Source organism: Symphalangus syndactylus, chromosome 15, assembly GCF_028878055.3.
Source record: "Symphalangus syndactylus isolate Jambi chromosome 15, NHGRI_mSymSyn1-v2.1_pri, whole genome shotgun sequence".
NCBI lineage: Eukaryota > Metazoa > Chordata > Mammalia > Primates > Hylobatidae > Symphalangus > Symphalangus syndactylus.
Genome location: NC_072437.2, coordinates 103,223,372 through 103,250,686, shown reverse-complemented (window position 1 = coordinate 103,250,686; position 27,315 = coordinate 103,223,372). Strand labels below are relative to the sequence as shown.

Here is a 27,315-nt window from a genome sequence, read left to right as displayed (position 1 = left end):
TAATGTGTCATTTTTTGGCTACTTTCAAGTATTTTTGTTGCTTTTATTTTCAGAAGTTTAATTATTATGTGTCTTAGATGAATTTGGGAGGTTTATCCTATTGGGAGTTTGTTCAGTTTCTTGAAATTATAAATTTATTTATCTTAACAGTTTGAAAAATTTCTCTTCATTTTTTAAAGTACTTTTTCAGCCCCACCTTCCATTTTGTCTCCATCTGTGACTCAAATGACATGAGTGTTATGTCTTTTATTATAGTCCCACAGATTACTGAGGCTCTGTTAATTTTTAAATTTTAGTCTGTTTTTGTTGTGATATCCAGACTATGTAATTTTTATTGTTTAATCATCTAGGTCACTGATTCTTTTTTTGTGTGTGTAGCCTCCATTCTGCTTTTTGGTTCATCTACTGAGTTTTTATTTCAATATTATATTTTTCAGATCTAATTATTCATTTGGCCCTCCTTTATAACTTTCATTTTTTTCTTTAGTGTTTTCATTTCTTTGCTGAGTATCTTTGTTGCAAGTGTGTTTATAATTGCTAATTGAAGCATTTATATAATCACTGCTGTAAAATTTTTATATTTCTGTCGTCTCAGTGTTGATATCTGTTGACTTTCATTCAGTTTGAGATGTTTCTGTTCCTTTTTGGGGGGATGTATCCATTCCCTTAAGCATTTATTCTTTCAGTTACAAATAATCCAATTATACTCTTAAAGTTATTTTAAAATGTAGAATAAAGTCATTATAGACTATTATCTCCCTGTTGTACTATCAATCAGTGGGTCTTATTCATTCTTTTTAACTATTTTGTTTTGTACCCATTAACCATCCCCACCTTCCCACTAGGTCCCTACTATCTTTCCCAGCCTCTGATAACCATCCTTCAACTCTCTATGTTCATGGGTTTAGTTGTTTTGATTTTTAGATCCTACCAATAAGTGAGAACATGTGATAATATTCTTTCTGTGTCTGGCTTATTTTTCTTAATATAATAATCTCTGGTTCCATCAATGTTGCTGCAAATGATTGGATCTTATTCTTTTTTATGGCTATATAATACTCCATTGTGTATATGTACCACATTTTTTATCCCTTCATCTGATAATGACAGCTTAGGTTGCTACCAAATATTAACTATTGTAAACCATGCTGCAACAAAGTGGAAAGCAGATATCTCTTTAATAAATATACTGATTTCCTTTCTTTTGCATATATTCCCAGCAGAATGATTGCTAGATTGTATAGTAGCTCCATTTTTAGTTTTTTGAAAAACCTCCAAACTGTTTCCCATAGTGGTTGTACCAATTTACATTCCAACAATATATGGGGGTTCCCTTTTTTCCACATCATTGCCAGCATTTATTATTGCCCGTCTTTTGGATATAAACCATTTTAACTGGGGTCAGATGATATTTCATTGCAGTTTTGATTTGCATTTCTCTAATGATCAATGATGTTGAGCACCTTTTCATATGCCTGTTTGCCATTTGTAGATCGTTTTCTGAGAAATGTCTATTCAAACCTTTTCCCCAATTTTTTTCTCAGATTATTAGATTTTTTCCCATGTAATTGTTTGAGCCCCTTATATATGCTGGTTATTTATCCTTTGTCAGATGCGTAGTTTGCAAATATTTTCCTCCATCTTGTGGGTTGTCTCCCCACTTTGTGGACTGTATCCTTGCTGTTCCAGGGCGTTTTAACTTGATGTGATCCCATTTGTTCATTTTTGCTTTGGCTACCTGTGTTTGTAGGGTATTCCTGAAGAAATGTTTTTGAAGAACATCCAAAAAGCATCCAGGTCAATGTCCTGGATATTTTCCCCCAATGTTTTCTTGTAGTAGTTTCATAGTTTGAGGTCTTAGATTTAAGTTTTTATTCAGTTTGGTTTGATTTTTGTATATGTTTGGGTTTGATTTTTGTCTGTCTAGTTTTATTCTTCATATGGATGTCCAGTTTTTCCAGCACCATTTATTTAAGAGATTTAAGAGAGTCTTTTCTTGGGCATATGTTCTTGGCACCTTTGTCAAAAATGAGTTCACTATAGGTGTGTGGATTTGTTTCTGTGTTCTATATTCTGTTCCATTAGTCTGCTTTTATACCAGTACCATGCTGTTTTGGTTGCAAAAGCTCTGTAGTATAATGTAAAGTCAGGGAATGTGACTCCTTCAATTTTATTCTTTTTGTTTGAGATAGCCTTGGGTAGTCTGGATTTGTGTGGCTAATGTAAATATAATTGCTTTTTTGATTTTTTATATTGTTAACTGTTGCCATATAGAAATGCTACGGATTTTTGTATGTTAATTTTGTGCCCTGCAACTTTACTAATTTTTTTATCAGTTCTAATAGTTTTTTATTGCATCATTAGGTTTTTCCAAATACATGATTATATCATCTGCAAACAAGAATAATTGAACATTTTTCTTTCAAATTTGGATGTTGTTTATATCTTTCTCTTGTCTGATTGCTCATACTAGGGCTTCCAGTGCTATGTTGAATAACAGTGGTGACAACTGCAGATCTTAGAAGAAAGGCTTTTGAATTTTTCCCATTCAGTATGATATTATGTGGTTTTTATTACATTGAAGTATGTTTTTCTATCCCCATTTTTTAAGGGATTTCATCATGAAGGGGTGTTGGATTTTATTCATTGCTTTTTTACCATCAATGAAATAATCATATGGTTTTTATTCTTCATTCTGTTGATGTGATGTATCACATTGATTGATTTCTATTTGTTGAACCATCCTTGTATCACAGGGAGTAAATCTTACTTGGTCATAATGAATGACCTTTCTAATGTTTTGCTGAATTCAGTTTGCTACTATTTGGTTGAGGATTTTTGCATTAAGATTTATCAAAACTATTGGCCTGTAGTTTCATTTTTTTTCTTTATTTTGATTTTTATTTTAAGTTCTGGGGTATATGTGCAAGATGTACAGGTTTGTTACATACGTAAACGTGTGCCATTACTGGTTTGCTGCACCTATCAACCCATCACCTAGGTATTAAGCCCACCGTTCATTGGCTATTTTTACTAATGCAATCCCTTCTCTCATCCCATCCCCCAACAGGCCCCAGTGTGTGTTGTTCGCCTCCCTGTGTCCATGTGTTCCCATTGTTCAGCTCCCACTTATAAGTGAGAACATGCTGTGTTTGGTTTTCTATTCTCATGTCAGTTTGCTGAAGTTTTCCTTTTCCTGATGTGTCTCTGTCTTGTTTTGGTATCAGGGTAACACAGGCCTCATAATGAGTTTGGAAGTATTCTCTCCTCCTCTATTTTCTGGAATACTTTGAGTAGCATTGGTATTAGTTATTCTTCAAACGTTTGGTACAATTCAATGGTGAAGCCATCAGGTCCCAGGCTTTCCTTTACTGGGAGATTTTTTTTACTGCAGCTGAGATCCCATTACTTGCTATTTGTCTATTTAGGTTTTGAATTTCTTCATGGTTCAATATTAGTAGGTTGTGTGTGTCCAGGAATTTGTCAGTTTCTTCTAGATTTTCCAGTATATTGGCATATAGTTGCTCATACTAACCACTAATGATCTTTTGAATTTTGGTAGTATCAGTTGTAATGTCTCCTTTATCATTTTCAATTTTATTTGAATCATCCCTCTTTTTCTTAGTCTGGCTAAGGGTTTGTCAATTTTGTTTAACTTTTCAAAAAAGTATTTTTTAAATTTTAATTTGATTTATTTCTGCTGTGATCTTTATTATTTCTTTTACTAATTTGGGGTTTGGTTTGCTCTTGCTTTTCTAATTCTTTAATATGAATCTTGGATTGTTCATTCAAAATTTTTCCTTATTTTTAATGTTGACACTAATAGTTACAAACTTCCCTGTTAGTGCTGCTTTTGTTGTATTCCATAGGTTGTTAGATTGTGTTTCTATTATCATTTTCTTCATAATGTTTTTAAATTTTAAATTTCTTTATTGACCCACTGGTCACTCAGGAGCATGTTACTTAATTTCTATGTGTTTGTATAGTTTCCAAAATCCTTCTTGTTATTAATTTCTAGTTTTATTCCATTGTGGTCAGAGAAGATGTTTGATATTATTTCAATTTTTGTATGTTTTAAGACTTGTTTTGTGACCTAACAGGTAGTCTATCTGTTAGAATGATCCATGTGCTGAGGAAAAGCATGTGGAATGAAATGTTCTGTAAATAATCTATTAGATCCATTTGGTCTACAGTGCAGATTAAGTCTGATGTTTCTTTGTTGATTTTCTATCTGGAAGATCTGTCCAGTGCTGAAAGTGGGGTGTTGAAGTCTCCAGCTACTATTGTTTTTGGTCCTGTCTCTCTATTTAGCTCTAATACTATTTTCTTTATATATGTAAGTGCTCCAGTGTTGGGTGCATATATATTTAAAATTGTTATATCTTCTTACTAAGTTATCCCCTTTATTATTATATTGTGACCTTTTTTGTCTCTTACAGTTTTTATCTTGAAAATTATTTTGTCTGCTATAAATATAGTGACTTCTGCTCTTGTTCAGTTTCCGCGGTCATGAAACCTTTTTTTGATTTCTCTATTTTCAGTTTAGTGTGTCATTATAGGTGAAGTGTGTTTCTTGTAGGCAACAGATCAGTAAGTCTTGTTTTTCTTCTATTCAGCCAGTCTATGCCTTTGATTGGAGAGTTCAGTCCATTTATATTCAATATTATTATTGATAAGTAGAGACTTACTTCTGCCATTTTGTTACTTGTATTCTGGTTGTTTTATACATTTTTTACTTTTTTATTTCCTCTAGTGAACATAATTTTTCTCTGGGGATATAGAGTCTTGCTTTTTATTTTTTGTGTCTCTATTGTATGTTTTTTGGTTTGAGGGTACTGTGAGGCTTGCAAATACTACCTTATAATCCATTTTGTTAACCTGATAACAACTTAGCACTGTTTGCTTAAAGAAACAAAGAAACAAGCCAAAAAAAAAAAAAAAAACCTAACAAGAATTCTATACCTTAATTTCATCCCTTTGCTTTTTAACCGTTTGTTGTTTCTATTTACATTTTACTCTACTGACCATGTCTTGCAAATTTGTTACAATTATTATTTTCAATTGGTTCATCATTTAGTCTGTCTACTTAGGATAAGGATAAAACTACAGTTCCAATGGTATAATATTCTGTGTTTTCCTGTGTACTCGCTATTAACAGTAAATTTTGTACCTTCAGGTGATTACTTACTGCTCATTAATGTCCTTTTCTTTCTGATGGAAGTCCTCCCTTTTCCATTTCTTGTTGAAAAGGTGTGGTGTTGATGAAAACTCTCAGCTTTTGTTTGTGTGGAAAAGTCTTTATTTCTCCTTCATGTTTGAGGGATATTTTTGCCAGATATACTCTTCAGTTTTTTCCTTCAGCACTTCAAGTATGTCATGCCACTGTCTCTTGGCCTATAAGATTTCCACTGAAAAGTCTGGTGCCAGATGTATGGGAGTTCCATTGTATGTTATTTGTTACTTTCCTCCTGCTGCCTTTAGGACGCATTCTTTATCCTTGACCTTGGGTGTCTTATTATTAAATGCCTTGAGTGGTCTTCATTGGATTAAATATGCTGGTATTCTATAACCTTCTTGTACTTGAATGTTGGTATCTTTCTTTAGGCTTGCTACATCCTCTGTTATTATCCCTTTGAATAAATTTTCCATCCCTCTCTCTTTCTCCACCTCCTCTCTGAGGCCAATAACTCTTAGATTTGCCCTTCTGAGGCTGTTTTCTAGATCCAGTAGGTGTGCTTCATTGTTTTTTATTTTTTTCTTTTGTTTCCTATTACTGTTCATATTCAAATAGTCTTTCTTGAAGTTCACTAATCCTGTCTTCTGCTCAATCAATTCTGCTATAAAAAGACTCTGGAGCATTCTTCAGTATACCAATTACATTTTTCAGCTCCAGAATTTCTGATTGATTCTTTTTAATTATTTTGATTCTTATATTAAATTTATCTGATAGAATTCTGAATTCCTTCTCTTCGTTACATTGAATTTCTTTGAGTTTCCTCAATACAGCTATTTTTAATTCTCTTTCAGAAAGGTGACATATCTCTGTTTCTCCAGGATTGGTCTCTGGTGCCTCCTTAAGTTCATTTGGTGAAGTTAGGTTTTTCTGGATGGTGTTGATGCTAGTACATGTTCTTTGATGTCTGGGCACTGAAGAGTTAGGTATTTATTGTAGTCATCACTGTCTGCACTTATTTGTAGCCATCCTTCATAGGAAGGCTTTCCAGATATTTGAAAGCACTTGGGTGTTGTATTCTAAGCTGTATTTGCTTCAGGGGGCACCCAAGCCCAGTCATGCTGTGGCTTCTTCAGACTCATAGAGGTACTGTGTTGATAGTGTTGGACAAGATCTGGGAGAATTCTCTGGATTACCAGGCAGAGACTCTTATTCTCTTCCTTTACTTTCTCAGAAACAAATAGAATCTCTCTCTCTCTCTGTTCTGAGGACTTAATGCTGAGAGTAGAGTAACACAGCCCTCTGTGGTGAGGTTTGTGGGAACTCAAGTTCAGACTGCTGGGATAAGTGATTCCCCTGGCTAGGGCTGTTTAAATACTCACACTATGGGTGGGCATCAGCTGAGATTGGTCTGATTTTCCTTTCTTTCTAACAGGACAGCACTGAGTTCAATGCCTCACAACTGCTGTGTTCTCTCTCCCTCCTCAGTGTCCAGAGACATTCTTTGCACCATGCTGCTGCTACTGGGGGTAGGAGAGGGGTGGTGTCAGAGATTCAGGACTGTTTTCTCTATCTCTTCAGTGGCTCTTTCTGTGATATAACTTTCTATGACACCATTCTTGCATATGAAGCTGGGGATGCCACCTTGTTACCACCAGCTAGAGGTAGAAATCCATCTTCCCTGCTGGCTGCTGCAATCACATGAAGGAGAGTGGGGTCTCCTCCTTACTGCTAGGTGGAGGTAGGAGTTCCTACTCACCATAAAGCCTGCGCTAACGGTGTGGTTGGGGTGACCTCCTTACTGTTAGTGGTGAAAATATTAACTCTCCACCTGGCCTGTGCTGTCAGCCCCCTTTCAGAAAGAGGTGAGAGATTCTCTTTGCTGCTGAGTGAAGGTAGAAGCTCATGTCAGTTGTGTCAACTAACACGGGGAATGGGGTTGCTGGCTCACTATTGGCCAGTAGCAATGTATGTCCTGGCTTTCTACTTGGCTTTCTCTGAGAATCTTCTATTGGGGTTAGAGCACCTTGTCACAGCCTCTAAATTGTAGATGTGTAACCTCCCCACGCAACCTTTAGCAGTGTAGGTAGTGATAGGGGTGGGCTCATGTTTTTTTTTTTTTTTTTCTGTGTCATCAGGCTGTAATAGTGAGGTTTTTGACTAAAAGTTTGTGGCCTTGATAGCCTGCCCTTTCTCTAGAGAAAGCAGGGATTTTTGTCTTCTTGTCTTTGCCTGTTGGTGTTTCTGGGCTGCCAGTTTTTTTTGACTCCAAGTTTGGGATATATGAATCAAAAATAAATCCTAGAGAATTCACCAAGGTGTTGTGTCTTGGGCCTTGTGGTCCATAGCCAGTCTACCTTCTTCTGCTTACGTGCAGGAGTCTTCTTATGTTGGTTTTATATATGATCAAAGGGGTTTTAGATTTTCATAGCATTATCTCCAATATCTGTAACGGTACCTGGCACAAAACAACTGCTAATCTTGTTACAGTTAGTTAAATACAGCTTTTTGTTAACTGAATGATATAACTGATTAATTATACAATTATATAATTTGTTAGTTGACTGGTATTATGTTATTATATTTATAAAATATTAATTAGTCTTGAGGACAAAATACATTAGCTTCACTAAGTTATAAAGAAATCCCTACACTATACATCCTTACCTAGTGAATCATTGGTTTCCAAGAGGAAAATAAACAAATAATGCATGAAATCCATCTGTAAGACTTCAGTGAAAGTTAAAAATGTAAACAATGTGTTGAAAATAGTTCTTGTACTTTGTGTCATTTTCTCTTTTTCCTTCTTAGGTTTTCTCTCTCTTTTTTTTTTTTTTGAAATGGAGTCTCTCTCTGTTGCCCAGGCTGGAGCGCAGTGGCATGATCTTGGCTCACTGCAACCTCCATCTCCCAGGGTCAAGTGATTCTGCTGCTTTAGCTTCCCAAGTAGCTGGGATTACAGGCACATGCCACCACACCCAGCTAATTTTTGTATTTTTGTTTTTAGTAGAGACAGGGTTTCACCATGTTGGCCAGGCTGGTCTTGAACTCCTGAGCTCAAGTGATCTGCCTGCCTTGACCTCCCAAAATGCTGGGACTACAGGCGTGAGCCACCGCACCTGGCCTCCTCCGCAGTTTTACACACTGTGGTAGACACATCTGTATATGCTGATGATGTCTCACATTCAGTGTATGCCAATGATTTTCTGCTTCACATTCTTTCCCAAGGTTTGGAAGTACACGTAAAATATGTAGTCCAAGAGCAAACCATAATGAGGAATGAAATGGTGAATGAATGAAACATCCACAAACTTCTCAAAAGGATACAACTCTAGGGTGCATATTCACTGTTCTGGAGGGACCCCAGTGGATGAGTTTTCACAGAAATGGTCAACTTGATAACATACTTCCTTCCTTCATTCCATCCTTCCTTCCTTCTTTCCTTCCTTTTTTCGTTGCCTAGGCTGGAGTGCAATGGCACGATCTTGGCTCACTGCAATCTCTGCCTCCTGGGTTCAAGCGATTCCCCTGCCTCATCCTCCCGAGTAGCTGGGACTACAGGAACACGCCACCACGCCTGGCTAATTTTGTATTTTTAGTAGAGACGGGGTTTCTCCATGTTGGTCAGGCTGGTCTTGAACTCCTGACCTCAGGTGATCCACCTGCCTCGGCTTCTCAAAGTGCTGAGATTACAGGCATGAGCCACCGTGCCTGGCCGATGACATATTCTTTAAATGCTTTAAGTGCTTTTGCTTTTTCCCTTTCTTCCTCTCTCTGCTCCCTTAATGTTACTTCTTAAAATTGCATCACAAATAAGCCACCTGTAGTCAAATCTTCGTCTCAGACTTTGTTTTGAGAAATCAAAATGCTTAGATACAATCATCTTATTTATATATTTTATTTCACATATGAAGTATTTGTAAACCAAAATATTTCTGTTTATCTTCAGTGATAATGTCATTCATACTAGGACAGCTTCAGGTGTGGTAGCTGTAACAGTTTGTATGAGAAATAATTATATGGCCAAATATCTTGAATATGTTTTCATCATGCATTTTGCTAAAGCATAAAGAACATGAGTTCTAGGTAAATATTGTAGTGACAGTCTTTTCTGTACTTCCTTGCCATTTGAATTCCTGTCAATAAATGTGACAGCAAGGGTAAAATTCATAAAAAAATTTAGCCACAGTTTCTGATGTGACAGAAGAAATGATGTGTAAGTTACCTTTATGTCCACAAAAACCAGCAAAGTGTCTGGCAGAAACATTGATGCTTAATAAGTGTCTGCTATTGGATATTTTAAATCATGTTTACTAGGTGGCAGCATTAATAGAGATTTAAATCACATCCGAGTTAATCATTTCATCTGTCTTGCATGTTGTAGTTCATTAAGTGATTATAATACTCACTCTGCAGTTCTTATGTATCCTTTTTTTCTCTGAATTTAAAAGCATTTGTTTCCACTAATAATTATTAATATATTATGGGCAGCAAATATAGCAACCTTAATAGAACTAATAATATTTATGCCCCTTTTATGTCACCCATTCTCTACTCAACGATAGGCAGAATTTTAGTTCATCTAAAAGGTCTGACTTGTGAATTAACAATTCAGATTTTCTTCCCTGGATGATCCACATCCCTGGTTACCATGATGTTTGGGGGCAAAATTTCTCAATTTTCTATTTATACTTTTCAGTGGTCATGTAAGAAGCAAGACTCACCCCAATGAATACTTTGCGTTCCAGAATACTCAGCCTTGTCCCGTTATCAAACTGTAATTTATGCCCTCCTACTGAGTAAATTATTTATTCCAGTGAAATAACTCATTTATTTGCCTACCAGCCTGTTAACATGGAAAGACCCAGCAACTGCAGCTTTATGTTTAGTGAAACAGTATGTCGTCTCATGGTATTATCTCCCACCAGGAGCCAGAAACTTGAAGCCGAAGGGCATTAAGTTGTGGAGACAAGAAGCATATATTAGCCACATATGTCAATGGAAATCTTTCTGAGAAGGGCAATTTCTTGGAATTCCAGCAACCAGGAACACAGCATTATATGATGTCTCTTCGTCCAAGTATAGGTTACATTTTGCAGAATAATGGCTAAATGCCAGTGTCATTTCCTAGCTCTTAAGCTGAGACTTCAAGGATCCATTTCCATAATCTATCAGGAGAATCTCACCCTTTAAGTTAAGATGTGCAATCAAGGCAAAGTATCATGTAATGAATAATATTTCCTGTCTGTAGCAAGGAGACATTTTAAATATTAATTTTAAAGCGGCTACTGAATATGTTCAGGAACACCAAATTTCCAGTGCTAATGAATTGCCTGGTGCAGCAAACTGTGATAGAATGCCAAAATGTATCTCAATATTAGTTGCACATAGTAAAAATATCAACATGATGCCACAGGGATAAAGAAAATTGCAGGAGTATGTCATAAGAATGAGATGTACAAGACTTCCATATTAATTTCTCAAGCATACCTGTGAATATTAGGGATCCGTGTATTTCTCTTAGCAGAGAAACTGTGATACCATCAATTATTAATACAAATGGAACAAACTATTGCCATTTATTAGGAGAAAATATATACTGTAAACTAAAAGCTGAAACAGGACTAGATAATATATCCTGAGAATAGGATCCAGAAGTTGCATTACTCACCTATCAGACGGCAACAAGGATCCCAATGCGAGTGATAATCGTGGGTCCTAAGAACCCCTGAAAACCTGAATTTACTAACATTTTCATATGTGGTAGATGGGAATGGGGTTATATGGAAGACGACACCCTGGATTATGCAACTGGCAAGTATGTAAAATGTATGGGAGAAATGGTAATAGACTTACATGTTTGACTTAGGTACATGGAAAAAAATTAGACGACAATGCAGAACATTGGAAAGTGACTGTAGAGATAGACAAAATTTCTCTAGCTACTGTTTTCTTGACACATTTTCCAAATATGAGAAAGCAGAAAGTGGAAGAACTTTTGTGTGAAGTACTCTGACAGAAGCCTGCTTCTAGAGGGCATAGACAATATCAGAGCTTTTGTTATTTTCACAGGGCGGAGCCAGAGAAATTGGAGTCTCTAGAGGTTGGGATTCTAATGTGAAGAGATGTGTGGAGAAATGACCTCAACACATGTATGAAAATGGGAGTTTTATTTATTTGCTCAGGTATGATGAGACCAAAAGACCAGGAGACAACTGCTGAAGGTTATTACAACTCCAGATCCAAAGGGAAAGGGACACGTGACACCATCGGGGAGACACATGGAGAAGCACCAAGGTTGGTCAGGAGGAAGATGATGGACTGTGCTGAACATGCAGGCAAGAGCTTTTATTGTGGTTTTTGCAGGAAGAAATGGGCAAGGTAGTGTAAGCAGGCTTAGAATTGGCTAGTCGGAGCAATTTTGGCAGGCTCCATTGTGTAAGAGCTCTTCCTAGTTGTCTGGAATCTGGCTCTGGGGTAATTAGGGCAAGGAAATCATGGCCCAGACTGTGAGAGCATGATTTTAAAATGTGGTTGGGGATATGGGTTCTGGGTTAGTTTAGTTTGCCTATGAAAAGCATGTTTGCATGTGAGTTCTTTGTACCTTTGGGAATTGATAAATCTTGGGAGAAGCAGTCTGTCCAGGATCAGCAAGACCTTAATATGTGAAAACATTAAAAATACAAAAAATTTACAAAGCATAATTAGTATGACTCACAGTTGGTTTTCCCTTTTTTTTTTGCCATTATTTGAAATATAAGGTGGGATTCTAAGAATCTAAGTAGATAACCTTCTTAATTTCAATTAATAGTTGTTTTTAATAGAAGATTAAATGAAATAGAAGTGTTGACTAATTGATTAATAAACTGGAAGACAAGAAAGTCAAAAAAATCCAGAATCCTTATAGAGAAAAATTCCATAGCTTGTTTAGAACAGAGTGTAAGAGCTTATATAAGATACAATGAGAAAATTTAATATATGTTAATTAAGTTCTAAAATGAGAAAAGAGGAAAATAATATGACAGAAGAAATATGGAAAGTCACCAAGAATTCTCCAAAGCCGAAGAAAGTTACTAAAGTACAGATATGAGAACTTCAATAAATCTTAGTTGGAATAGGCACAAAGTAAACCACACTAAGGCATATCAGGATAAACACAACCAACAACTTAAAGCAAAAGCAGCAGCCAGAAAAAAAAATCATTTCCTTCAAAGCAACAATAATAATGACAAACTATTTTTTGTTTGTTTGTTTTTGAGAGAGTTTTGCTCTTGTTGCCCAGGCTGGCATGCACTGGCGTGATGTCAGCTTGCTGCAACCTCCACCTCCCAAGTTCAAGCATTTCTTCCGCTTCAGCCTCCCGAGTAGCTGGGACTACAGGCACCCACCACCACACCGGGCTAATTTGGTATTTTTAGTAGAGACAGGGTTTCACCATGTTAGTCATACTGATCTTGAACTCCTGACCTTAGGTGATCCACCTACCTTGACCTCCCAAAGTACTGGGATTACAGGCGTGAGCCGCCACGCCTGGCTGGCCACAACAAATAAATTTTTAATAGCAATAATGGAAGCTCAAAATTAATGGAACAAGATCTTTAAAGGGCTTGGAGAAAAAATTGACAACAAAAACAAAGAATTCATTGCTAATACACCAATACTAAAAGAAATACTAAAATGATTCTTTGAAAAAAAGAAAAAGTATTTTAGATAAACCCATCAAGTATCCAAAAGGTTAAATATGCGGATAAAATTGAGTAAATATCAATTCAAAAGAATAGTGATAATTATAATAAGATAATGAATGGCTTTGACTTTAAATATTTACATATGATTAAAATGCAGAGTAATGACACAAGAGAAAGCATTAAGAATTCTAAGGTTACAGAGAAATCAAGGAGTTGTTGAAATAATGATTTCTATTAGGTTCTAATTATTCAGGAATATGTGATGCAATATCTAGTTTAACTTCTGGACTAAAAAAGGTACAGGAATCTTTAATCAACATATTAATAGAGAAAGGAAATAAATATATTTGATTAAATCAAAAGAGGAAACGAAGAGACAAAATACATATATAGCAGATGTATCAAATAGAAAACAAATAGAAAGATAAGAGATATAACCACAATATTGAACTCATTTCAAATGGAAATAGACAAAATACTTTAAGAGAAATATTGCTAAACTGTTTAAGTCTAACTACTATGCTCTAAAACATTAGACGTTAGGGATTTGACTGAATTAAACACTCAATAACAACCATTTGTGTTACAAAAATAATGAAAATGAAACTATAAACAAACCAGGAATAGGCATTTCATTCATGTGAATAGGATTATGTACAAAAATTATTCAGAAATCATTATTCTTGATGAATTAAAGCACTTCCCTAAAGATAGGGAATGAAGAAAGGCTGTAATTGTCTTCATTTCACATTTCAATGGACAGCCTTGTCAGAACAATATAATGACTAGAATGTAAGAAAATAAATTGGCATTATTCACGGAAGGTTGATGGTGTGTGTAGTAATCCAAAAAATTTTATGGATAAACTGTTAGAGATAAATAAATTTTCATTATATCATGATTAAAATTAGAAATGTAGTATATCCGAAAAAAAATGGAAAATTACAATTGGTATAACTTATACTTGCACCAATAAGCATAAACAGCTAGGAATAAATTTAATAAGTGATCAGTGAGACCTCTCTATTAAAAAACGCAAAAGAAGTACTACCTAATAGAGGGCTACATCATGTTCATTGTTTGGAAGATTCAACTTTTTTTGAGAGATGGTCTTGTTCTGTTGCCCCGGCTGAAGTGCAGAGGCACTGTCGTGGCTCACAGCAGCCTCACCCTTCTGGGCTCAAGTTATCCTCCCACCCTGGCCTCCCAGGTAACTAGGACTACAGGTGTGTGCCACCATACACAGCTAATTTTTTTTTTTTTGGTAGAGACAGGATCTCACTATATTGCCCAGGCTGGTCTCAAATTCCTGGCCTCCCACCTTGGCCTCACAAAGTGCTGGGATTGTAGGCATGAGCCACCAAACCCAGCAGGATTCAACATTTTAAATGTATTGCTGCTTCCAAAATCCTTCCATGCATGTAATCACTTACAAGTAGATTCATAGCATGTGTTCTTTGGCTGGAAATGACAAATGGATATTAAAAATCATATGGAAACTTAAAGGCAAGAATAGTTATGACAATAATAAAGAAGAATGAATCTGCAGGCATTACAATACGGGTACAAGATTTTTAAAGCTATAGTTGTTAATATAATGTGGTAGTAACGCAAACTAGACATGCTACCAAATGGAACATAGTAATATCCAGAAACATACCCTTTAAATACAGTCAGTTTATGACAGCGGTGATACGGAAGTACAAAGGAGATACAGAAGTACAAAGGAGATAGCATGATATTTTCAATTAATGATGCTGTGGAAATTTGATATTTAAATGGAAGTACAATGTAGTTTTTATATATGTATGTGTGTGTACATAGATAAATGCCTCTTTTACAGTCACACCATACACAAAAATCAATTTAGGATGAACTATAGATCTAAATATAAAGTGTAAATCTACCATTCTTTGAAGATAACATAGACACACTTCATGACATTGAGAGAGACAACAATTTCTTAAATACCATAAAAAGTACTTACCTAAAAGTGAAAAAATGATAAACTGGAAAATATTGAGTTTTTTTCCCTTAAAACAAACCATTACACGAGTGAATAAAGAACTATTATGTGGGAGAAGATATTTTCAATGTATACATATAAAAAAAGATGGATAATATAGGATAGGTAGACTTATAGACAGACAGCAAAACAGACAGATACATACTACCTAGGGAGACAGATTCCTATATGTAAAAAATATTCCCTGGAGATAATTTTGTCCCTACTTTTTTACACAGTCTTTCCTGATGTGGTCTGTGTGATTAATAACATATTCTTTTGTTTGATTTTTCCCATCATTAAATGGCAGCACACTAAAAAAAAAATGTAGAGACAGACAAGCCAATAGAAACACGAACGAAAATGTGATCAGGCACTTCACAAAAGGAAATCCCTAACTGGCCAATAATAAATGAAGTTTCTCAACATTTTCAGTGGGGGAAATGATATGTGCCTCTCCCCAAGAAAACTAAAACCAGTCAATAGGCAAAGTATATTAAAACTGTGAATTCATTTCTTAAGATCAGTGGAATCCTTTATTACAGAGCAATAAATTGCCCTTTGGTGACTACTAAGTGATAGTGGGTTTATGCAGAAGCTAATTTAGATAATTAATTCTACCACGTAAGTGTTAGATACACACATTTTTGGCACAGCAATAGACAAATACATATTAGTCTGTAAAATTCATTTTATAACCCATCATAATCAAGTTCTGTGTGCTACTATAAGATGCAATAGCATTAGAGCAGATTTAGGCATCTGAGAACCATTTTTTTATGTGATTAAACAACCTTAAAACTCCCAGAGCATTTTAATAATCAAGAATGTTTTTTAAAACATTAGCATAATAAAAATGATCTTAGTGAAAAATACTAATAATATGTGAATGTAATGGATGCAAGACGCTGTTCTAAGAGCTTTATATGTATTAATTTATTTAATACAATCATACTATGAAGTTGGTCACATTACATTTTCTGTTTTACAGATAACAGTGTTGAGGCAGAGAAGTTTCAACAGATAACAGTGTTGAGGCAGAGAAGTTTCATAATCTGCCCAAGATCATTGCATTTACAAGTGACGAACCCACTGCACAAATTTTGGCAATATGTTTTACATTAATTAGCATTTACTATCTGCATTTTTAGAGTTAATTCTGTTTTATTGCTCTGTATTTATTTTCTCATCTTATTTCATTTGCAATCTGTTCACTAATATATCATGAATTTTGAATATTAATAATTATATTAACAATGGTAGTTTAAATTTTGGCTCGCTGAAAAGGAAATTGGAAATAACTTTGTGTAACTTTTTGTATTTTTGAATATTTTATACCTTCACTAAAGTAATGCAAATTCCATAAGCAGTAGAATAACAGCTCACAAATCTTTCTGCTACACATACAACAAAGAGAGAATTTATTAAAGTATTTTACATTTTACCGTTGCCAAATAAAAGCTGTTTGTAACAGGTTCACGTAGTCTCATTAATTTTTAGACTCCAGTGGGAATAAAATTTGCAGATCATTCAATTTTTACTTCTTTTCTCTGAAATATCTCTAAATTGTTGTTTCTTTTGAAAAGTAATAACATTATTTTACATCTTCACATAATATTTACAAAAATGCTACATTTTATAGCTATTCTCTCGACATGCCTGAATTTTAACCAAGAAAATCGTTTCTGAAGATTTCATTACCTCAAAAATATTTGACAGGCTTGCTCTTTATGATAAGTAGACTGATGAAGATGATGATAATTTTATTAACCAAAACTATTTTTTTTTTTTTTTTGCAGATGACAGAAACTTCATTGGCTTTGGCAAAGCAGAAATTTATTAGCTTACAAGGTAAATGGGGGAATTAAGTAACCAAATTTTGGGAAGAGTAAGGATGCAGCTAAGCCTTAGCATCAACAGGACAAGAATTTCAGACACCATAGGAATCTACCTCTATCTTTCATCTACCTATGTCTTTGATATTGTTTAGAAATCTCTAATTCTGGCATGTGTCTTCCACATGTTAAGGATCATATAACTAAGAACTCTCAGACCTCATGACTCACAGCATTTGCTACTTTGGAAGCACCTCATTTCAGTTTTAAAATACTCAGAAAATCTATATGATGTTCCTACCTGGGTCTGCTGCTCGGCTTTGGGCAATGAACTCATGTAATGACGTCATGTGTTAACATGGGAGAGCCCATGAGAACCACAGGACTGGAATGATATAATACGGAATGTCTAGGCTGGGCACAGTGGCTCACGCCTGTAATCCCAGCACTTTGGGAGGCCAAGGCGAGCAGATCACCCGAGGTCAGGAGTTGGAGACCAGCCTGACCAACATGGTAAAACCCCGTCTCTACTAAAAATACAAAAAATTAGCCGGGCGTGGTGGCTCATGCCTGTAATCCCAGCTACTTGGGAGGCTGAGGCAGGAGAATCACTTGAACCTGGGAGGCAGAGGTTGCGGTGAGCCGAGATCGTGCCATTGCAACACGAGTGACAACAAGCCTGGGCAACAAGAGCGAAACTCTGTCTCAATTAAAAAAAAAATGTCTAAAAAGATGAGAACTGCACTTCCCAATACAAGAATAGGGTCACAGGGCTGACAAAGCAATGATTTTCTATTGTGAATTAACATTGATGACAGTAATGGTGGTAATAGGGCAACATTTAGTTCATGTTATTATGATTCTTATTGAGAAAAATACCCTGGAAAAATTTGTTCCTAACTACCTCAAGGTAGTTAAAACCTAGTGGGAGGCAAAAATATATGAAAATATTACATAATGTCTCCATATTTTTTAGTGCAAGAATATTGATTTAAATACATGGAATAAAATAACCATGGAGACATTCCCAAATAAGGTTAAAATTCAAAGAAATTATACTAAGTGAAAAAAGTTCAAGTTTTTAAAAATCCTATACCATGATTTTATTTTTATTAACTTTTGGTTAATACTTTGTGGATAAATATTGAGATATTATGCTAATATTCTCTTCTCTCTCATACATCTACCCACCATTCATAGAATCCACTAATCCACTGATGACTCCCATCTCTATTTACTACCACTATGGTGACTGCCAAATAGTAATTATATCATCCTTCCTACATTTTTTCCTACATTTGCTACTTTCTTTTTCACTAAGAAAAGTAGTATGTATAAAATATATACACACATATATACACATATACACAAAAACATTTAGTCTAATGGATTTCTGTTTTATTCATTGGGTTCTAGTCTGATACTCTCATTGCTTATTTGAATGTTAACACTGTTCTAAATTTAGCCAATAAGAGCCATGTCAAGCTGGCTCCTGTATTCTCTTCATGTTCCGTTACTCTTTGAGCATTGCCTTATTTTTTGACTCAATACAATCTGCAAGCTTATCTTGTACTTTTCTTGTCCCCATTTTGAAATCAGCCATTTCTGCAAGGCTGCCTGCTCCTTTTAGTAGAGGGTGGTATTTAGATAACAATACCCAGAAACTAGATGTGCTCAGTGCTTTTATGCCCTCCCAGTAAACAGAACTGAGAAATATGTACAAATAGCTAGATATGCAGATATACAGTTTGATTCTTACTACTCTTGGGTGTTGTATTTGTGAATCCACTGCCTTGCTAAAATTTATTTGAAACCCCCAAATCAATACTCATGATGCTTTTGCTTTATTCATGGACATGCTCAAAGTGACAAAAAATTTGAGACACCCCATGAAGGTGTTTCCAGTTGAGATCAACTAAGGCAATTTTCTCCCTTCTTGTTTCCATACTATAAACAAGTGTCCCCTTTGTGATCTGTTTAGTGCTACATTTTTCATATCTTGATTTTTTGGTGATTTTGCTATTTAAAATGGACCCCAGGGTAGTGCTGAAGTGCTGTCTAATGTTCCTAAACACAAGAAGCCTGTGATACAACATACAGAGAAAACGTGTTAGATAAACTCCATTGAGGTACGAGCTACAGTGCTGTTGTTGACTATGAATCAACAATATATATTCAATAAAGTGTCTTTAAGCAGAAAGACACCTAAAACAAGGTTATGTAATGATCGGTTGACAAAAATGTGACCAGAGCCTCACAGGAACCTAACTCTATATTTTCCCTAAAAACAATGGTTTTAGTTTCTGCTAATTCCATATTCACAGCAATTTTTATAGAACATAATACTTCAAATAATAAGTCTATTATGTATAGACTTTTATACACATACATATATAACCATTTCTATTTATCTGTGTGTATTCGTGTCCGTGTATGTATACATAAAGCTCATGAGTTCATATCAATATTTATAATTTCAATGGAACACACTGGGGTTCTTTTCAACCATCTTCCTTTGCCATAATTATGAATCTATTCTCAGACAACAATAAGCCTGATTCCCACACCATCAATATACTTACAATAAGTACAAAGTACAATGAGTATACATTGTGAATACTTCTTATGTATACTCAAATATTTTGGCATCTCTTTGGCCATATCCTTCACAGGCCCCATCTTGTCCATGCAGCTGTCTGCTTCCTTGGCTTCAGAGCATTGCCTCCAAGTACTGTACAGCACAACTTTCCCCTCAGCATCCAACCTTATGCTGTACTGGGATATTGTGTTGCCCCTCTCCCCTCACTACCTGTGCTGGGCTTTGAGGCTGACACACCTATAAACCCCAGGAGTGGCGGGAAGGTAAGAAGGAAAAGGGTGACGTTAAAAAAAATGATTGAAAAGGAGATAAGATGACAAGAACATGCAGTGAATATTTATGGCATGTTTACCTCTAAGGGAACATAATTTTACAAAGTTTCTGTTACAAACAACAAATATATTTAATCTGTCAGTTACAAAGATACTAACATATATGAAAATTTGGACGCAGTGTCAAAAGGTAGAGTGTATATTGAAGGGTAAAAATATAGAATGCAGGCAATTGTACACATATGCTAGTTAAGCTCCCTATAAGTGCTATATATATAGGACTGTGGTGACATATGAGGCAACCGCCAGACCTAAGACTTAGTTGCTTACTTCAGTGGATCATAAAATGTTAATCAAATGTTGATTTTTAGTAATTATTTGAAATTTGTATTAAAATATTTATCTGAGTAAAGTCTCCCAGATAGATATTAAAGCCAACAAAAACACTACCTAGAACATATATTGTGCATGAGAGAAAACTGTACATGTGTAATACATAAACCTGCCAAACATGTGAATTAGGTAGCAGACTTTACAAAACTGCTGCAAATTAGAGGTGGCTAATACTTTAACATATCTTTAATTGCTTTATATTGTATTAATAAATAGTGAAAAAAAGAAATTTTAAAATAACCTATCTTGTTTCTTACATTATTTAAAACTATTATTACAAATCAGGTAACATAAGTGCTAGAAGTCCAATTTATATGTGTGTTTCTAATTGTCTTCATTAATTAAATGTTTGAAGTCAAATGCATATATACAGCCAAATCCAGAGATTCTTAGAAAATTAAAAGCTTAGTGATCTAGTAATTTGGATAGATAAATCAATTGCATAGAAAGGAAAATGAAGCCTTAAAGCAATTCTTGAAAAAATGCAAAGCAAACAAGCAAATGAATGCCTTTTTATTCACACAGGTGTGTGTTTGTGTTTGTGTGTGTGTGTGTGTGTGAGATTGATGTTACCTCCTTGATCTTTTTTTTTTCAAGGCCTTGGCTAAGTATAAACCAGCACATGTATACATGCTTTATTTTTTATAGTAGAAATACACCTACATTTTCATGAATCATACAAAATGTTGAGACACAAGAAAGAAATTGTGAAAAAGAGTGATAATACACTGGATTCATTAAATGAAATTCTGGGCATTTATTTCAAAATGGCATTGAGATCAAGTGCATATTCTGTCATAATTTGAAATTTTTTATTTAGCATGTCATAATTTTAAAAATAATGTGACATTAGTATTCATATTTTCTCAGGATATATGAGCTATAGTGAAAAATTAAACTTGGAGTTAAAAAATTATTTGGAAACAATAAAGCACTTAGTGAAAGATCAATATTCATTCATACAAAACACCTAAAATCTCAGCATATTTTCAAATAATTCTACTCTACATAATGCTAGAAGAAAGTGACATCATTTTAAGGATATGGAAAAATCTTTACCTTTCATAGTTAGAACACATTGAGTTTCTGTTCTTCGGAAAAACTTCTCATATTTAGCATACTGGTAGTACTAGTGTTAATATTAACAGAAATTATAAAAGTAACAGAAATTAATGAGCACTTACCATGTTCTAAGCACTTTGCTAAGTACTTTATATTATTACCTCATTTGATCCTCATGATAATATTAAATGGATCTTGTAACTGCTCCTATCTTACAGATGAAGCAATTGGAACAGCAGGGTTAAACTGACTTGTCCAACATGCTAGTATGTGGTGGAAGTCTGGTTTCAAACCCATTAAATAGGACTCAAGAGTCTGTGTAGGATGCCATTCTGCCATTCCTTCTCTTCATATCATTGAAATGTATGATGAATTATAATCATTTAAAATAAACATGTAACCCACTTTATATCACACATATTTTCTTAAAATGTTAAATAGCTTATTTTTTTTCACAAACTATGTTACATTTTTGATACACTAGGAATGCAGGATAGCTAATGAAGCAATGATAAAGTCTCTCTGAAAAGAGTAGATTTTTCCTTTATGAGTTATACTTTTTATTTTTGAGTTGATATCTAGAGGATCTGTTTAAAGCAAAACACATCAAAGATCATGATAAAACTCAGAAGATAGTCATATCAATATAGTAATAGCTACTCAGAGCCGTCATTGTTTAAAAGAGAATGAAAAGAGTGATGCACTTAGCTCATGTTGGTGCTTTAGCTGGACTTGAAATGCAATAGAACAATAAAGCTTTATTACTAAAAATGTGAGGCTATCTGAAAAAATCCTGGGAAATATTTAAAATGTCAAGATTTTTTGATCATAAAGACATTACTGTTTTACTCTACAAAAAAGAAATAATAATTTAGAGTGTAAACAAAGTTTACCAAGGTCATGTAGAGTGTCTATTGCCCTCCATAATTCTGCACACTAACCTACTACACACATTATTATTTTCCTATTATCAACTTATAAAGTTGGGCAATTGTGTCCAAACTGTTACCTACCCTCACCTCTGATAGTTTCTACAGTCATTTGGTAGGAACCCCACAGCTTTTAACAGGCAAGACATTCTTTGAAAAATATCAGTTTTACATTTTCTTCTTAGACAAATACTTAAAAAGTAAAAAGAAGGAAACCTACTGAAGGCTGGAAATTTTATATGTTTAGATATTTGGTTTTTATAAAACATAAATTATTTCATAGGTTTAAAAAAGCCCTGAATCTCAGAGAGATTACATAGCTTTGCCAGTGTCATACACCTAAATAAGAAGGAAGGAGAAGTCTTCTAGCTTCAGAACCCAAGCTTCCTTCAATGAACTGCAAACTGCCAATAAACTACTGAAGGATCTCCGTAAGTAGATTTTCTCTTGCATTATATATTATATGTCTAATGGCTGATTGGTGGGTAGAACAATGTAGGGAAGTTGCAAACATTCCACAGAAGGTTGTCAGACTATCAGTAGTTTTGAGGGGCAGAGTAAGGAAAACATAGGGCTTTGTAGGTATAAAAGCAGGATTTCCTAAGTATAGACATAGCTGTAGGGAGTTGCTTCCGGGGGATTCAGTTCAACTTTGAGCTGGCTGACTTACGTATATGAAAATATTTATTCACCAACATGAGCATGCTATGTCTTCTTTCCTCTGTGAGTTATCCTTTGTGTTTTTATTCTATAATTAGAAATGATTTTTTTTCCTGGAAGAATCATTTGACAAAAGCTTTTCTTTATATATATTTATGAACTAACCTAGAGAGAAGTATTTCTAAAAATGCATCAAAAACTAATAACACCTACTACAAATCATATGTGTCAAGGGGTAGGCACAACTTCTTATGGATAAGTAAAGAAATACATGGAATAGGCCCGATGCGGTGGCTCATGCCTGTAATCCCAACACTTTGGGAGGCCAACGTGGGCGGATTACGAATTCAGGAGATTGAGACCATCCTGGCTAACACAGTGAAATCCCATCTCTACTAAAAATACAAAAAATTAGCCAGGCATGGTGGCACGCACCTTTAGTCCCCACTACTTGGGAGGCTGAGGCAGGAGAATCGCTTGAACCCGGGAGGCAGGGGTTGCAGTGAGCAGAGATCGCATCACTGCACTGTAGCCTGGGTGACAGAGCGAGACTCCATCTCAAAAAAGAAAAAAAAATACATGGAATAATCACACTGTTAAGTTTTCTAATTTGCAATGGATATAAAATACATGAGGATATAAAATGTACTCTTAAGTTCATTCTTAGGCATTAAAGAACATGCCAACTCCTTTATAAGAAACTATACATTTGTCATAATAAGTATTTTTTATAATAGCTTCTAATAAAATATGTATCCAGTAACAATTATTATCATCATAATAATAGTAATAATAAGAAAAAAAGAATATTGATTGGGTGACTAGTATGGCTGGACTTATAACTTAATAGATTATTTCATTTAACAGTCATTCCAGATACCTGTGAATAATCAAAGATACCTAATAAGACAATTCCAAGAAAATGTGATCCTACCAAGAACCCATAACCCCCCACTTCCCACTCAAGTGGCAGCTGGAGAAGACAATGGTGTTCTATGAGCACATCTTCCCACGTACCCACACCCAGGCCTCTGTTGGTTGGCTCAATTGTGGATTTGTGACTCGATGACATTCAATCAAACACTAGCAAGTCACCAATGATGCTACATTTTGCTAAAATATAAGCTGGAATAGTCACATTTCTTTGTCTCGAAAATTGAACCATAAACTATTAAGACAGAAAAAGAGTTCATACTGAGATCAGTAGCTCAATAGTCATGAGAAAAATTGGAAAACCTATGTTATGTTGTATATAATCCAAAGCAAGGTAAAAGTTTAAACCAGCAGTGAATAAGAGTTATAGGATGGATAAACAGAAAATGAGAAAAACAGTTGGAAATAGATTAAAAAAGAGAATATACACAAAGAATAATCAAATCCCAAAAGTAAATGTCTCACATAAGCCTAATAGTTCATGACTCAAAGTTGCCTTGAGTTAAGAGTGAGCCTCTTGCTCATCCTGGCAACTGAAGATAACTGAAACTGCAATTTCCTCCCAGGGATCTTGTGCTTTTATTGTCTCTTTATTATGAAATGATTATTTTAAAAGACAACTCCATCCCTACTCTGCTGTAAGGAATAGATAGTTTTACTCTACAAAAAAGAAATAATAATTTAGAGTGTAAACAAAGTTTTCCAAGGTCATGTAGAGTGTCTATTGCCCTCCATAATTCTGCACACTAACCTACTACACGCTATTATTTTCCTATTATCAACTTTTCTTACTCTTCTTTTTTGAAACATTGATTTAGACAGCTGAAAATGAATTATAGTTTTTCAACAAAATGTTACTTTAATTAATCAACCATTGCTTATAGACAAAAAGTATAAGTGCTTGTTGAAAGTAGGGCACACAATTTTAGCTGAATTATTATATTGTATTAATTTCACATAGTATATTTAACAAGGATATCTCAATGACAATGCTGCTAAGCATAAGTAAAATGTATAGATATTTTTATACTTACAAGTGATAAAGCAGAACTAGTTAAATCCTAGTGTGAATGGCTCATTTAGATATGTCTTTGTATTAAGAGAATGATGAACCTCTAAGATTGGAACTAATCCAAAGCAACCTCTAAGAGTGGAACTAATCCACTGAAGCCTAGACCAGAAGGATTTCGTGGTAAAACATGATATTGTTGTAATTACAGAGTTTCTCAACCTGGGCACTATTAACATTTTGGACCAGTAACACTTTGTTGAGGGAAGCTGTCCTATGCGTTGTAGAATGCTTAGCAGAATTCCTGGCCTCTACACATTTGATTACGGTAACACTATCCTAGGGGTAAAATTGCTCCTGGTTTAAAACCACTCTATCTGATGTGTTTTCATACCAATATACCCTGTGTATTTGCATGAATCCTAGAAAGAGAAGAGTATGCAAGTTAAAACTAATAGCTCTGTTTTCATTTTTTTTTTTAAAGGGAGACTGGGTAGTCATTGAGACATATGTTCTGCTTACGAGGAGAGTAACTTGAGCAACGTTACCCACCTCTATCTGGAAACACAGGGTTATTTAGTACATTGAAATTCCAGACATAACTATCTGTTCAGTAGCAGCGGTTCCTATCAGACAACAACTTCCCTGTTCATTTTGTGCTAGTAGAATGGAACTTCATGGACCTTGGAGAAGCATACTCCAAACACTACAAATGATGGTGATACTTTGGAGAGATGCTAAGACAGCAGATGCTAAAATCCAGATATCTTTTGTGAATATGAGGCATATCTACTGGGAACACATCATATTAATTTGTTGAGGTAAACTTTGAAGATGGTGGCAATAAGCAGTTGGAGAAAAAGAAAAATATCAACATGCAAGGCACCGTTGTTTTCTTCTTAATTGTAACTTTTTACTTTTTGTGTCTATGGCTATCACAGAGATTTAAAAATTAATCATTGAAAATGATTAATAGAATCGACCTGTGAGCATCAACACAGAAATGGATAAAGAAAATGTGTTATATACACAGTGGGATACCATTAAGCCTAAAAATGAAGGAAATCTTGTCATTCACAGCAACATGGGTGAGCCTGGGGGGGGCATTATGTTCAGTGAAATAAGTCAGGCACAGAAAGATAAATACCACCTGTTCTCACTTATATGTGAGAGCTAAAAGCAGCTCAGCTTATAAAAGTAGAGGGTAGAATTGTTTAGTATTAGAGGTTTGGAATGGTAGGGAGGAGAAGAAGATAGCTAGAAGTTGGTTAACAGACATAAAATTGTCTAGATGGAGAGAAAGTTCCAGTGTGCCGTAGCACTGTAGGATGACTATAGTTAACCATAATCTACCATATTTTCCAATAGCAGGAAGAGAGAACTTTGAATGTTTGAAGTGCTGGACATTCTCACCACTCTGAGTTGATTATTACACATTGCACACATGCATCAAAACATCACTCTGTATCCTATAAATATGTACAATATTACATGGCAACTCAAAATAAGAAAAAATGAAATCTTGATTTATTATTATCTAATTTCAGTATTTTACCACTTTCCTCCAAATGCAAAAGCAATTTAGTACTATTTTTCAGCATCCCATTGTCTTGCATTTTACTATACATTTTACAAATCCCATACTACATGTATTTTTTCCCTAGTATTGATTCACATATACCTACACACGTCCGTACTTTCACCTGGGATTCCTTTGTTTTAGTCAATTAGTATTCATTTTAGAGAAGATCTGCAAGTTGTGAATTCTTTTAGCACATGATTGTTTCTATCCATATGCTAAAAGAATATGATAGAATAAATAAAAGAATATGTTTTTTCATTTTGAAGGATATTTTCACAGAGTATAGATTTTGAGGGGTTTATGTTTGCTTTTAATATTTTAAAGGTATCATTCTCTTATCTTCTAGCTTCCATCGTTTTTGACAAAAATTTAAACATCAGTCTTGATTTTCCTTTGAAGGTACTATGACTTTTTTCTAACTGCTTTAAAATGTTTCCCTTTGTCTTTGATATTCAGCAATTTGACTAGGACATATCTAGATGTGGTCGTCTTTATTTGTCCAAATGGGTTTCACTGCGCTTTATAAACGTGAATTGATAATTTTATCTGATTTGAAAAATTCTAGACAAATACTTTATCAAATATTGTTCGTATTCCATGCTCTTCTCTCTTTCTGAGCAATAACTATAATTCAAATTATTTTATCATGTTCCAAATATCTCTTACTTTCTTTTTGTTACTGTTTTCTCCCCTGCTTCAGTATGTAAAATTTTTATTGACCTATCTTTGGGGTCACTAATTCTTTATTCTGTTGTACCTAATTTTTAATATTATTAAATTTTTTTAATTTTAATTTTTAATTTTAATATTAAAATAATTAGTATTAAACTTTTAATATTATTTTAATGTTATTTTTATTAAATAACATCATTTAATATTTTAATGTTATTTTTATTAAATAATATTTGATATTATTTGGATATTTTAAATTTTATTAATAAATATATAAATGGAGTTATTTTGAATACTTTTTATTTTAATTCCATTAACTAAGCTCCTGATCTCCTTTACTTTATAGTTTTTCTCTAAACTTTAATTACCTACTTTCAGGATTATTTTAAACTTTTATTTTAGATTCAAGGGTACATGAACAAGTTTGTTATCTAGGTAAATAGCATGTCATGAAGGTTTGAGGTACAGATTATTTTGTCACCCAGGTAATAAGCATAGTACCC

At 34.5% G+C, this 27,315-nt stretch overlaps 1 long non-coding RNA gene across 1 annotated transcript in view; it reads left to right on the top strand.

Moving 5' to 3' along the window:
* The window catches only part of LOC129463951 (uncharacterized), a 291,839-nt gene extending 265,556 nt beyond the window's left edge, over window positions 1-26,283 (top strand). The window contains exons 10-14 of the long non-coding RNA XR_010115965.1: window positions 11,359-11,470; window positions 16,666-16,717; window positions 22,240-22,387; window positions 24,770-24,886; window positions 25,043-26,283. This is a non-coding gene — a long non-coding RNA (uncharacterized lncRNA). The remainder of the gene's footprint in view (window positions 1-11,358; window positions 11,471-16,665; window positions 16,718-22,239; window positions 22,388-24,769; window positions 24,887-25,042) is intronic.
* Window positions 26,284-27,315: the final 1,032 nt, after the last annotated feature.